The following is a 15,580-nucleotide window of genomic DNA, read 5'->3' on the forward strand; positions in this document are numbered from 1 at the left end:
GATAATTACCATTTTTAATCTTCTCCAGCACATTCCATACTACCCTTCGCTTTAACAAGTGTCTTCCTGAGTAGTGTCTTTTTTTCTTTCTAAGGTAAAGCAAATTTTCAAGTTTCTGTAGCTTCTCTCTCATCATAAATACTAAGCACAGAAGTGTAAGAGCCAGAAGTAGTATATGTCTTCAGCAGAATGGCAGTTAGTGGACATGACAGGGTCATTGCAGATGTGAACTCACAGTGTCTGTAAAGACATGTACAAGATCAGGCCTCCCAAACTCCCTTCCTCTCCATGGAAGCAGAAGGGCCCTTTGAAGACCCTAGCATAACTAAGGAGATTTTAGAAACTGAAGGGCCCTGGAGAAGGGCAGTTGGTTTTCTTTATGTTTCTGCTGAAAGGCTACCACGCTCCAGTAAATGGTTCCACTTCTGCCCTCAAAATAGCAGCACTGACTAGATCACCAATGAACAAATGAAGTTGAAAAGGGAGGGTAGTGGGGAGATAAGGAAGGGTTTAGTGGAGAAGAAACAGGAGCTGGATTTGTGCAAAATCCATTATATGCATATATAGATTTCTCAAAAAATAAAATAATTTGAGAAACATTAGGGTTAAGTAAGCCAATTGATATCTAATTGGACGTGCTGAGTTAGCAATGATTTTAAATATTCAATTTTTCAATAATATATATGCACATATACATCCTACACATATGAATCATGCATATATACATCAGACTACAGGTGAAATGAGAAATCGATTTATGAGTTTGCAGAACTGTTATATAAACTCATGAGATATTGCGCAGAGTCTCAGGTTCTGAGAAATCTAGGATGTCTTTTGCTTGTACCAGTGAGTCTATGCCTGCATGCTTCAGAGCCTGATCTTCAAGGGGAGTTTTATAAAATGACTATTTTCTTTAAACTTGATGTGAACACCTTCCAGAATGATTCCACATCAGCTTCTGTAAGCATCCCACAGGAATCATCTAAAGACCAATTTTTGCTGTCATTAACATTTCACATGGGATTTTTCAACCAAGCGACAAGTACGAATTTGACTCACACTAAGTACATTAAGGCTTTGATCCATTGAGCCTACAGTGTGACAGATGGAAGTTTCACCATGCCTCCTGCAAACAGTCAATAGACTGCAAGATTAAGGAAAGGCCTCAGTTTACAATCACTTCACCACACAGAAAGTCCTGTCTTTTTAGTTAGTCTTTAAAGCAGAAAATACAGACTAATGGGAAATGATTAACACCCTTTCCTGAATAACGATCTCCTAGTTATATTGAGATCCTTGTAATAGTCTCTCCCAATTTTCCCTGTGATTGCATAAATGCATTTCTGTTTGCTATGTTTTAATAGCTATCCTCGATTTATTGTATCTGTTCAGTATCACTATTTTAACCCTTTATGGGTATCAATTTGTAGAGGTCTTACTGTTCTATCTTATTATGATTAAAACATCTTCCCCATTTATCACTATTTACTACCATGTTCATTTGTGGGCTTTATCGGGACTACTTAAAGTGTTTATTGACATCCTCAAGTAATATGAATGTATTATTTTTTCCAGTTCTTGATATTTTCTGGCAATATTTTTGGTTCCAGGACTTAATTTCTCTTCCTCCTACCACAAAATTAGTGGCTGTATTTAGCTCTGTTGTACTTTATATTTTTATTGTTGTTCTATAACAGCTTCAAGTAGCAAAGGCTGAGAAGTATGCCACTAGAAGTATAATGGAAACCCAGGTCAAACACAGCATACTGAGTTTTTACTTCTGTTTTTACGTCTGTTTTCTGTTCTCTTTTTTTCCTTTATTTTTTTAGTCTGTTAAAAAGCAATTCATAGGAAATCTATGATCTTAAACATATTTAGTGTTTATTATGGTATTGTTGGCTGTAAGCACACATTGCATAATGGATTTGTGAAACTTGATCATCCTCCATAACTGAAGCTCTATACCTGTTGAAAAATGGCTCCCCATTTTCTCCCTATGTCTACCTCCTAGTCATCTCTGATCTGCTAGACTACTTTAGATAACTCATATGAGTGGAATCATACAATACATCATTGTTCTGTGACTGCTTTACTCATAGCATAGTGTCCTTAAGGTACATTCATGCTGAGTATATGAAAGAATTAGGATAATTTACATAGTAATTACATTCAGTTGTATTGCACACTCCCGTGCTATAGAGCAATATATTCCTCAAACGTTTAGCATTTTACTATCACTTGCCTACTGTCAATGATACTATAAAGAATATGAGAGCACAAACATTTGGGGGGGGGGAGAAATAAAGTGATACAAATAGAAAAGGAAGAAGTCATCTTACACTTATTTACATATTGTATTATTCTCAATGTAAAAGACCCTATAGATTCCATCAGAAAGTTCTTAGATATGATAAAGGATTTCAGCAAAGTAGACGACTACAAGATAAGCATACAGAATTATCGATTTTTCCATATACTAATAATTAACAACCTGTGGCGGAAAATGTCAAACAATCCAATGATTCCTTGGAATAAAAATAATTCAGGAGATGATACAATGAAAAATTTCTGTGCAAAATAAGAATTTAAAGAGTAAAGGAGACAATGAAAAGACCTATCTGTGATCAAAGACCTTCAAAATCCAGTTTTAAGAAATGGTTGTATTACCAAATGTTATGTACAGAATTAATGTAAAATGTGCCATCAAAATATCAGCAGCATTCACTGAAAAGTTAGAAGAAAATAATCATAGAATCCATATAGGAGTATCAAAGATGCCAAATAGCCAAAGCAATCCTGAGCAAAAGAGTAATGTTGAAGATAATCCTGACACCAGATTTCAAATTATGTTACAGAGTGATGGTAATGAACCAGTATGGTACTGGCACAAACAGGCACACAGAGCAGTGGAAAAGTGTGCGACATAATCTAGAAATGGAGCCACAGAACTTAAGCCAGCCCGTTTTCATGTGGCGTTTTTTGTTTGTTGTTTGTTTTTGTGCTGCAACTTGGCTGAATGTCTATAATAGTTATGTGGGATATTTAGTGTTTTTAATATTTCTTAGATGTTTACTTTAAAATTACTGGAATTTCTTACTTGCATGTAGTATGTTGTGATCAGCCTCACCACCTTCTCTTATTCTTCCTCCACCCAAGCTCTTTCTACTCTTCTAACTAGTCCTTTTCTACTTTCATGTTGTTTACTTTTGTGCAAGTGGTTACGGTTGCAGTGTCTTCACAATCCCAGTGACCATGTCCTATCCAGTAGAGAGAACTTTACAGTACTCCTCTGGATCCTCCAGCTTTTACAATTTACCCTTACCCTCTCCTGCCTCCCAGTGAGTTTTGTACATGTCTCATATAGGACTCTGTACTCAGAAGGCCCTTATCCCCAGTACTTTGATAAGATATGATACACTGCTCTCAGACCATTGCCTTCTGCTAAAATAGGTTTCTCTGACTAAAATTAGGAGCTTTATTGGTCTATGGGCAAATTTGGAAGGTAATTTAGTTACTCATCTATTTAACAAAGCATCAGTAGCACATTCCTGCACAGGAACATAGCCTCATGTTTTGACAATGTTTACGTAGCAGTCATGTATTTCCTCACATACTTTAGACCAGTGTCAGATCCAACTGGGAAGTGTCTGGTTACCCCTGGAACAATGGTACTGCTATTGTAGCAGTGGATATATCTTACCTGGTGTGGATGGAGGTATGATAGATATGGGTGGAGATACAACCAAAACAAAAGGTAATCTAAAGAACATAAAGGAAACTACTACTTTGTAAGCTAACTAAATATATGGGGTGGTGGTGAAGGGATTGAATTTCAGGAAAGCCTTCATAAGTAGGTAGATAATGCTACTTTCAAAAGTCATAGTTTTTTTTTTAATCTTCAAGAAATGTTTTCTTTAAAAAAACATTATTTTGACACTTGTGAGTTTTTTTAAATAATTATTTTTAGGTTTTGTTATTATGACATAATTACATCATTTCACCTTCCCATTTCTCGATACCTTCCTATACACAAACCTACCCAACTCTTTCAAATTCATGGCCACTTTTCCTTTAATTGTTCTCATGCACACACACACACACACACACACACACACACACACACACACAACATATATAGTATTAAATAAATAAATACAACCTGCTCAGTCTGTTTAATGTTATTCACATGTGTATGTTTTCAGAACTTGATCATTACCATTACAGAAAGCATCAAGGAATTCAAATGCAGAGTTGTGGAGCCCAGTCCTGTTGTATGTACAACATAACTCCTTTACCTAAGACCAGGGATCATTGAGGAAGACAGAGTGGAAACATTGTAAGAGCCAGAGGAACAGGGTGTTTGTTGTAAGATTTGTTTCTGAGAAATGTCAGAAGTTACATCTATGATGTAACCAGCAGGGCAGCTTAAATTTGACCTGAACAAGGACAAGACCAATGAACATGCTAATATGAAAGGGGGAAAGGTTCAAAAAGGCCTCAACCAAGGCAAAAAACTATAGGCAACTAGGGATGATGAGAGCTGGAAAAAATCGTCTTCCTCAGGGAAGAGGCATAGATTTTTAAAATCAAAATCCCAGGGCCTTTTTAGGCATAACTTCCTGTGAGTTGTTGACCTCAGAGCCCCTAAAACACTATAGTAATTGCTACTGCTCTCTATTGCCAACCAGAATTAGAAGGAGAGACCCTGTTGTTGAGAGCAAATACTTTGGATGCACAACACCAAGCTGGATACCAAGCTGGAACAAAGCTGGATGTTTCCTACCTACCTATTAGCACTGAAAGTGCCAGGCAAGCTATGAGAGAGGAAAGTCATCAACAGTTTAATCCAACCGTGAACACTGTGTGCTATAATATTTAGAGATTTTTTTTAATGTATAAGATCATCCTGTCTGTGAATGACAATAATTTTGCTTCATAACTTTTAATTTATGTCTTTTTTCACTTTTTTATTTATTATATTTGTGTTTTAATTCTACATATCAGCCATGGGTTCCCCTGTCCTCCCACCTGCCACCCCCACCTTGCCCCCAGCCCCTCCCCTTCTTTTCCATCTCCTCCAGGGCCAAGACTCCCCTGGGGATTCAATTTAACCTGGTGGATTCAGTACAGGCAGGTCCAGTCCCCTCCCTCCAGGCTGAGCAAAGAGTCCCTGTGTAAGCCCAAGGTTCCAAACAGCCAGTTCATGCACTAAGGAAAGGTCTGGATCCCACTGCCTGGGTGCCTCCCAAACAGTTCAAGCTACTCAACTGTCCCACCCATCCAGTGGGCCTGATCCAGTTGGGGGCTCCACATCCTCTGTCTCACAACTCATGCGTCTCCATTAGTCTAGCTACTTGTCCCTGCGCTCCTCCAATCTTGGTCTCAACAATTCACACTCCCATAGTCCCTCCTCCCTCTTGGACAAGTGGACTCCTGGAGCTCTACCCTGGCCGGCCGAGGATCTCCACATCCACCTCCATCAGCTATTGGATGAGAGTTCCAGCACAACAGTTCGTTCCTCTGGCTATTATGTCCAATACTATAATGAATAGACATTATGAGAATGGGCATTCCAGCCATATTCTATCTTAGCGAAGTCATTTCAGCCTTTTACCATTGAATAAAATATTAGCTGATAGATTTCCATTTGTAATCTTTAATATGGTGAGATACTTTCCTCAGTCTAGTGTTGTTGGTATTTTTTCATGGACATATGTACAAGGGATTACCTTTTGTAGAATGAGTGGCACCAGGAATATATCCTTACATTTCAGATTATTATTTTTAGCATAAAGTTAATCACAATGAGCTTTTATTCACTTCTAAATTTCAGTGGAATGTGTTTAATATCTCTTGTTTCCTGTTTCATTCCAATGAATTTTATTTCTTTTTTCTTCATTAATTCAACAAATTTTTAGTCAATTTGTCCTTTGAAAAAATGTAAGTAGTTTCATTAATATTTTTCAATTTTTTATTCCTATTTTCTTCTTTCTGTGTTTTCCTCTTGTTTTTAGTTTCTTTTGAAATAAAGACTAAATGTTCACTTGATCTTTTCTCCTTCTGTAATGTATTTTTGATTTTGTAACTTTGCTCATTATTGGTTTTGCTGTTTAAATGACTCTAGGTATGTGTTTCATGACAGCTGAATTTCCCTTTAGATTTAACTTTGTCTCATTGATTTCTCAGTAGTGTTTGGTTTAATTTTTACATCTTTCCCAATTTTCCAATTTCCCTCCCATCATCAATTTCTATTCTCATCCCATTATGCTTGAAAAAATATGTACCATGATTTCAATCTTAGTTAAGATATGTTTTGCAAATTAATGTATGTACAAAGAACTTCATATTTGATCTTATTCTGCATGTGTCTGTTAAGTTTAGAGAGATATGCATACAAACACACACACACACACACACACACACACACACACACACACAGAGTATCTTCTGTTTCCTTACTGATGCTTGTCTAGATATCCTACTCATTCTTGAAATTGCATATTTCTATTACTTTAACACTTTTTTCCATTCTGTTAGTTTACTTGAAACAGCTAATTGTTTTAATATGCATATATAATGGTAATTCTTACATTATCACAGTGAGTTTAGTAGCTTATAGTTTCTCTTAGTTAGTATTTCTTTTGCTGTGAAGAGGCACCATGACCATGGCAACCCTTATAAAGGAAAACAATTAATTATGGCTAGCTTATTGTTCAGAGGTTTAGTGCATTATTATCATGGCAGGTGCCATGAAGGTAGATATGGTGCTGGAGAAGCTGAGACTTCTGCAGCCTAATCCTCAGGTGATAGGAAGTGAACTGTCTACCATACTTGAGCATATGAGACCTCAAAGCCCTCCTCCACAGTGACACATTTTTTTTTCAACAAGACCACACTTCCTAATGTTCTACCCCTTATAGGCCAAACATTCAAACACATGAGTCCATAGGGGCCATACCTATTAAAACCACCACATACTTACATGATGCTATTTTCTTCATTGACTGTTTTTGACAGAAAGTATATTTTATTTGATACAAATAAGGCCAATTATGATCTCTTGGTCATCACTTTAACAGACTATCTTTGCTATCAACTTTTAGATTAATGTATTTTAAAATCAAATTTGAGATTCCCAATAAATCTTCTTCTAAAAATGCTCACCCACTCTATGTATTTTTTGTTATGAGCTCATTTACCTTAATAAATTAAATATTGGTAAAGATTTACTACTATCATCTGTTCATTGCTTTTTGTCCATCTTGTTACTTTTTGAAGACTCTTCTTTCAAATTCCTCTGCATTTTTTTTCTTTACATTGACATGGTTTGATTCTTTCCTCGTTTACTTTTATATATGTTCTATATTTTTAAGGTTACCATGGGGATTATATAAATATATCATATCTATTCCCACATATTCTATGCTGATAAACTCAGTTACATAAACATACGCTATAATTTTCTCGACTTTCACTCATGATCAATGTAAAAATTTATGTTTTATCCTTAATTTTATGTTTTTGTCTCTAACTCTATACCATTATTGAAAGTGTTTATATATAACATCATTTCTATTTAATTGTAACCTATTTTGTCTATATTCATTTGTTCTTGGGTACTTTGTACTTTTATGTTTCTCCTTGGTATTACTTTGTCAACTTCAAACACTCCACAGCCCCTTGCATACTTTGGAAGGCAGATCTACTAGTAATAAATTCTCTTAAGATCTTGTTTGCTCATAAAGGTCTTTATTTACTCCACTTTTAAAGGACGCTTTTTCTAGACCCAGTATTCTTTGTGAATAAGTTTTCCTTTTCAGCACATTTACTATTTTATGCTACTCTCTTTCGGTGTATGTATTCTTCTTTGAGAAATCTGATGATTAGCATAGGCTCCTAAAAATGTGACAAGTCACTTTTCTTTCGTTACTTTAGAGTTGTCTAGTTTTCTTTGACTTCCAGCTGCTTAAACACATGTTTAGGTTTGTGGTTCTCTCAGTTTGAATGCTGTTGGTTCTTGACATTTTATGTGAAATTGATTCCTTCTCTTTTTGCTAAGCTCAAGTATAAAGTTCTCAAGTATATTCCTTTGCGCTTTACTTGGGAAAAATCTGGTTACTATGTCTTTAAATAAGTTTTCTACACTTTTCCTCCTCCTTTTATTGTGTGGACAACCAAACTGTGTACTTTGGTCTTCCTGATGATGTCCCATAAACCCCTCACACATTCTTTACTCTTCATTTGTTTGGTCCTTTGTTGTAAATATCCTTTCTTTAAGGTTGCTGATTCTTATCATTTATTTAAAAACTTAGATATTTTCAGTTGAATTATTAAATTTATCCACTCTAAATTTTTGTTTGTGTATTTTCATTATGTAGATAATGAAATTTGTTCTGTATCTTATTTCAATAGTGGTATATATTCATGATGGTTATTTTGAATTTTTTCATAGAATTCTATATCTCCAAATCTTTAGAATCAATATTGGTAATTTCCATAAGCTTCTTTTCTTCCTAATTTGGCCATCCTCCTTTGTTTTATTGGATGTAACATATGCCATGCTTCATGTATTTGAAAAACACGTGTCTCTCTCCTTCTTTATAAACTTGTCTCAGTCAAGGGATAGGAGAACAAAGTGTCCTCACTGATCTGCCTGGCTAGTAAGGTATCCATATTTTTTTCAGAGCTTATCATTTATTACTCACCATTCAATATATGTACAGTACTGCAAACTCATTTGTTCTTATACTAGGACTATACTATACTGTACTGTACTATATATACTGTACTATACTATACTATACTGTACTACACTAAGATATCATGCTTTTCCTTCTTGCCATTGCCCACCAAGAATCTAAAAAAGACCTCATGTGTCAGCACCCTCAGTCAGGTAAGACATACTAGATGTTTTGACCATCCCTCAGGAAATCCAGAATGCTGGCACACAGCATACTCCACGTCTGCAATCAAATGAGAGGGCTGTCTTCTGGTGTTGATCTATGCCTTAGGGAGGGACTGATACAGGTGAAAGGAGGCTGTCCTTCTGTCTTGGTGTGACTGTTCTCAGAAGTGTTAAATGAATGCCTGTTTTGTAATGAGTCCTGAGAGTCTTTGTGTATGCCTTCTCTCCAAATTTCTTTACATTAATTCTTTGAATAACAAAAGAGATCTTCAAACTTTCCAGTTGCATTTAAAAATAACTATGGTATTCTTTACAGTTTCCAACACAAATGTAGCGCATCTATCTCTGTTGCATTTTAGACTTGGCACAATTAGTCTTCTTGGTTATTCCATGTGAATTTGCCTGTTACTTTATTTCCTCACTCTTCACATCTTAGGGCTCCTTGTCCATGTTAAGTAAATCTCTCTACTTTCATTCGTGACACATTCACTTTCTAACAGTATTCCTTGTTTCCTGTAATTAAATCATTTTAAAAGTGAAACTTCCTATAATTCTGTTGAATACATTTCCTTGATACATAATATCCTCAATTTTGGAGTCTTTTTGTTATTGTTGTTTTCCACTAGGTCTCTAATACAATACCCTTACAAAAGCAACTTAAGGGTGAAAGATTTACTTTGGCTCAGAGTTCCAGTTTATCATCCATCAGAGCAGGGGAGTCACAGTATCTGGAACATGAGGGAGTGGATCCTATCATCTCCATACACAAGAGCAGAGAACAGTATTTTCACACATACATGTTCTCAGTTAACTTTCTCCTCTCTTATACAGTTCAGGATCCCTTGCCTACAGGATGGTGTCACATACTGTAATTAACTCAATTAGGAAAAATCACAGTTATTCTCAGGGGCCAATATAACCTAGAGGATTCTTCACAGAGACTCCCTTCCTGGGGGATTCTACACTGTGTCAAAGTTGATAATTAAAACTAGCATCACTGGGAATATGTTATGGCTTCCCTTCTGTTGCTATAATGGAACTCTGACCAAAGGCAACTTGGGAAGGGTTTATGAGAGGTCACATCCTTCATTGAAGATGTCAGGGCAAAAACTCAAAGCAGGAAACTGGAAGTAGGAATCAAGGAAGAGAACTGCTCACTACTCAACTTTCTGGCTCCTGGTCAGCTGGCTTTCTTAGACCCCTCCAGCCAGAAAGCCCAGGAATTGTGCCTACCACAGTGATCTTGACCTTGCCACTTCAATCAACTAAAACAACTTTTTACATACATGGCTACAGCCAACTTAATTTAAGCTATCTATTTGGACTACAGCCCATAAAAGATAACAAAATACATTTTCCAGTCATTCCCTCGATTCTGCTAGTCAAATAATTAGTTGAAAAATCTAAATTTATATTGGCATCACTTCTAGAAGAAGGCAAGAACAGTTGTGTATGTATTTATGGATGTGTAATAATTCATCTGTGCAATCTAGACAGTGAGAGGTGTAGAGCTGGCTGGATATGTATGGTGATTCAATTTTATTTAGTTTTGTCAATATAAGATGTAGAAGATTATTTTAATTCATTTTTTCATTATTTGATCTGTTTTGACCCCTCTCTTCCATTTTCTATGTTGCTACACTTACCATCTCTATATCTTATTTTTTTTTTAGTAAGAATCAGTCTTGATTTAACCTCTGTTAGAGTTTGATGCTCTTCAAGATAATATTCTACACAAGTTTATATTCCTCTAAAGTGACACTAAACATCTGTGATACACAACTGTAAGAGTATCTGGGGTGTTGCTGACTCTTTTGCCTGCTCTTGGTATTCTTTTTCTCCTTCTGGGTTGCCTCACCCAGCCCTGATTTGAGGGTTTGTACCTACTCTTATTGTATTTTGATATTCCAAGTTTTGTTGATATCCCTAGGAGGCCCTCTCTTTTCAGAATAGAAATAGAGGAGCAGTGGATCTGGGCGGGGGAGGAGTGGGGAATATTGGAAGGAAATGGGGGGGACTGCAGTGGGGATATATTGTATAAAAGAAAAATAAATTTTAAAAAAGAAAAAAAAGAGTGTCTTCTATAGGTGATACTCACTGCAAGAGAACCTTATGAAGGTAAAAATAATAACTATAATTTTGAGGGAAAAAAATAACAATTCACAAACCACAGTTAGGTGCTATGTAAACTTTTGGATCAGGATACATTTTAGCCTTGTCTTTTGAAATGCAGTGGATGACTCTCAAGGACTTTCTACACCCAAACACAGTCTCACCTGAGATAATACATAAGCATACTTCAGAGGGGTCTCAATGTTAGGAAATTAAGGTCAGTCCAAAGTTCTTAGCCATGACTTCTGCAGTTCCAATAAAAATTCCCTCTAAGCTTTTAATCACAGCACTCAGGAGGCAGAGGCAGGCAGATCTCTGAGTTCAAGGCTAGCCTGGTCTACAGAACTACTGGTTCTAGGTCAGCCAGGACCAGAAACTCTGTCTTGAAAACAAAACAAAACAAAAAATCCCCCAAAATATATATGGCTGGCAAATTTGAATAATGAAAGTGTGTTTGGGTAATTGAATTGTGAGCTTACAGTCCCAATCTGACTTTCATATTCCAGTCTTTGTTTTTTTTTTTTAAGAGATCCCTACTCCCTATCATGTTTATTATTTTACCATTAGCTACTCTCAAAGAATTTACACTCCACAGAACCTAAAAAAAAAAAAAAGATAAATATTATGCCACTTAAAACATTCTTAGCTTTACTTAGAAAACTAATAAAATGAGAAGTGAGTGATTTTCAAATACTGAAACTCTCTTCAGAAAACCCACTGTGGTAATTAATACACATTTTTTAAAATGGTCAAGTGTGTAAATAGAAAAACCCCATTTGGTGTATAAATGACTTTTTCACTCCATTTAAGAGTCCAAATGTAAATCAGGCTTTAGGTATGAATTCTTAAAATTGCAAGTGATTTCATGAACAACATAGTAAGGGTAGCATTCAAAATATTTGACACAAATGTATTCAAGACACAAAATAATCCAAAAAGACATCAGCCACCAAGAAGGAGCCTGATCTGGCCTTCGTTTGGATCAAGCATTATCCATATGAATTCTAAAGGTGAAGGGATTATGGGCAGCAGCATCACACAGATGTTCAAGATGTAGTTACTTACAGTAGTTATGAAAATACTGCAACATTATGGTCCATGGATTAGAAACTAGTTGTCAATCCAAGTGATGCTTGTTCTCTGTGTTTTCATACACTGACTTTTCGTAATCACCAAACTCCATCCTATCACCAGTTTGCAGAAGACAATCTTATATAGATTCTTCTCATGCTTATTCCAACTGTCTCTAGTAAACAAATTCCCCTATATTTCCTGTACCCCCACATTTCTATAATTTCACAATGTGTAGAGAAGGTTCTCGTTTTTTGTGACCATCTTTGCTTTTTTGTGTGGGATTCAGAATAATAAACCTGACAAAGAAGACATGTCTAAAGGCAGCATACTTTATGAGGTAAAAATATGGCTCATTCATTTAGTGCTACAAATTATTCACAGCTGTGGTGCTGAGGGATATCTTTCTGTACACTGTGCATTATATGTTGCTCCCATTGGTTAATACATATGCTGCTTTGAACTATGGCAAGGCTGCTTAGAGGCAGGTGGGAAATCCAAGGAGAGAGACCAAGAAAGAGAAAGGTGGAGTCTGAAGAGAGATGCCAGCCTGCCACCCAAGGAGCAACAAGTCAGAAGACCAGTAAAGCCAGGGAACACATGGCAAAACAAAGATTAATAGAAATGGATTAATTTAAGATATAAGAGCTAGCTAGTGAGAGGCCTGCTATAGGCCATACAGTTTGTAAATCAATATTAACCCTCTGAATGATTTTTTTATTGTCCTCAGGGCAGGGGACAATGGGCCAGGTGGGACCAGAGTGTAGTCTGGCTACACTATGGGGCAGTGTTTGTCAAGACAAGTTAAAAGTAAAAGTCAGTCTTACACAGACCAGTCATTTCTATTTGATTACTTCTTCATAGTAAAATATTGGCTGGCGAGTAGATGAACTTGGAGATTGAAGGTTTGTTGTTTGGAGGGCTGCTCAAACTCTACTAGAGATATCCTTCAGATGTTCTTTGTTCTTATTTCACTGTCTTCTACTCTCGATTGTTGTGTTGCGTACACACTTCTCTTTGACTGGGGTGCAGTCAAGGGCCATACATTGTCATACTCAGATGTAGTGGGTAGCCATTCCAGCCTTGGCCTGGAAGTTCCAACCCCCATTGAGGCTTCGGTAATGGTCTTGCCCACAAGGCAGGGCGGAGGAGGAAGCGGAAGACCCAGGATCCAGTGAGAAAGGAACTCTTGGTGCCCAGACCCTGGACGCTGGAGGTAGACTGAGCAGAGTTCTCCAGAGAACACCGACGGACTGTGCCATACGTTTGCCAGACCCTACAATCTACCTATCCCTTCATTGGAAAGTTACGCCACAAAATAAACCTCCCTTTTAACTACATGGAGTCACCTTGATAATTTCACCAATACTCAGATGGCCAATATATCTCAACTAAATTCAGACCCGTATTACTCTTCAACCACCTCCTTACATTTGAATGATCTGTGTATTACCTTTTCATGTGTTTCTGTAAAGTGTGTTGTTGTTGTTGTTGCTGTTTGAAACAGGATTTCTCTGTGAAACCCTGGCTGTCCTGAAACTTGCTCTATAGACCAGGATGGCCTTGAACTGCCTGCCTCAATAGGATTCTGCCAATTTTCATTCCAACTAGTTTCTCACAATTGTTGATGTCATACAGACCCTTCACTTGTCCAAAAAAAAAAAAAAAAAAAAAAAAATGGCATGAGCATATTGGTAGTTTGCAGATGTGCCTATATCTAATCAGCTCTCTTAATTTGTGCAGCATAAAAGCTGGTTATGATGCTGACAGCCAAAAGGCAAAGGATATTAAATCAACTGAGCAAACTGCTTGATGTTCCACACTTGTTTTACAAAATAGTGTTAGAAAAGATGCCGACATTAATCTTTCTTGTTGGATGGTTGGTTTCTCTCTCTCTTTGTGTGTGTGTGTGTGTGTGTGTGTGTGTGTGTGTGTGTGTGTGTGTGTGTTGACACTTGGTTTTAGTAGTAGTCTTCATAGTTCTTAGGGTTCAGGCAATAAAGGATGGCACCCCCAATGAAAATATAGTTGCACCCCAGGCCAGGCCATAACCTCAATTGAACTCGCGGTATACTTTCAAGCTCACAGTTTCAATGAACTTGATTGGGTAAAGGAGCAGGCTGCAGACCTGCAGAACAACTCCTGCAAAAAGCATGACAGCGACAGGTCTGTAGACGCGCCTTCGAGATCCCAGGCAGATCGAAATCAAACCCACCAGGAATGCAATAAGAATTATGGCAGCAACCGCCCAGGAGTAATGCCAAAGTAGCAATCTGCCAATCGCTGCTGAGTGAGTGTGTAGACTCGCAGTGCCAGATGTTCAGGTTGGCGGGCTTCCTACAGGACTCCCATAGGGACAGGTAGTACTGGTGGTCCGCGGTGACCCAGGCTGGGCTCAGCACAGCTCCCAGGTCCAGACACAGTGCCAGAAAGATGCACACGGCCCGACCAGCTTGCCAGCTTGAGCGGGGTCAGCACAGACACGCGCACCTCTTCCATGCCGCTGCCTGCTCTATAGGATTATCTAAGAAAATATATCGGGTTTGGGGATTTAGCTCAGTGGTAGAGCGCTTGCCTAGCAAGCACAAGGCCCTGGGTTCGATCCTCAGCTCAAAAAAAAAAAAAAAAAAAAGAAAGAAAAAGAAAATATTATCTACTTGCAAAAATCAATCTGTTGATAAATTAGGTAAATTTTGTGTTTGATTTTCTAGGTTTTCAACAGGCAATAATAAAAAATGGAGTTTATAGAGCTTTGGTGATTTCATCAGTAGTTTGTAAATCAGTACACTCTCAAGAACTCCATTGTATCAGATTTCCATAGGCATTCTTTATGAAAAAATGTAAAATTCTAACTAAAAGGCTTGGTATTAGAACCACATCATTTCCATCAATGATATATAAAATTTCTTATTCATTTTTCAGGAAAATAATAATGTAGAACTATTTATCAAACCTTTAAAAGATACTAAATCTTCACTGGAATGTGGTTCCTTACATACCTTCTTTTTCTTCAAACATGTATTTTATTTGCCTTATGAGAATCACCTTCAACTACAATAAACTCTAGAACTGCTGCATGATGCAAATGGATCTCCTACTGGGAACATCACTGGAGAAAGCACATTCAAGAAGGCTCTTTCCCACCTCAACCCCTAGAACAATTTCACTAAATACAATTGAGATCCCCAATAGAAACCCTGTACATGCACTAGTCCCGGTTTTGGTAAGGTGGTAATTTTGATTGTATTTCTCATTTTGGCAAAGCTAAAGGATAATATTTTTTTGCCCTAAAATTCAATCCCTTTGCATGCAGATTCTATGGTGAATTGTTATTGTGAAAGTGAAAACAGCCTACAGAATAAATGTTCCCACCCTAGTAAGACATAGTATAAAACAATTGCTGAGAAAGCCAAACATCTACAAGTAACAGAGCCAGTCCTGAAAAAAAAAACATGTAAAGAAACATTTTTAAACAAAGTGAGTTTAATTCAA

General features: G+C 37.1%; 1 pseudogene; it reads right to left on the bottom strand.

The window, feature by feature from the left end:
• Nucleotides 1-14,049: 14,049 nt before the first annotated feature.
• LOC118575263 lies at nt 14,050-14,600 on the bottom strand (annotated as a pseudogene).
• Nucleotides 14,601-15,580: the final 980 nt, after the last annotated feature.

The sequence above is a fragment of the Onychomys torridus genome, unplaced genomic scaffold, assembly GCF_903995425.1.
Source record: "Onychomys torridus unplaced genomic scaffold, mOncTor1.1, whole genome shotgun sequence".
NCBI lineage: Eukaryota > Metazoa > Chordata > Mammalia > Rodentia > Cricetidae > Onychomys > Onychomys torridus.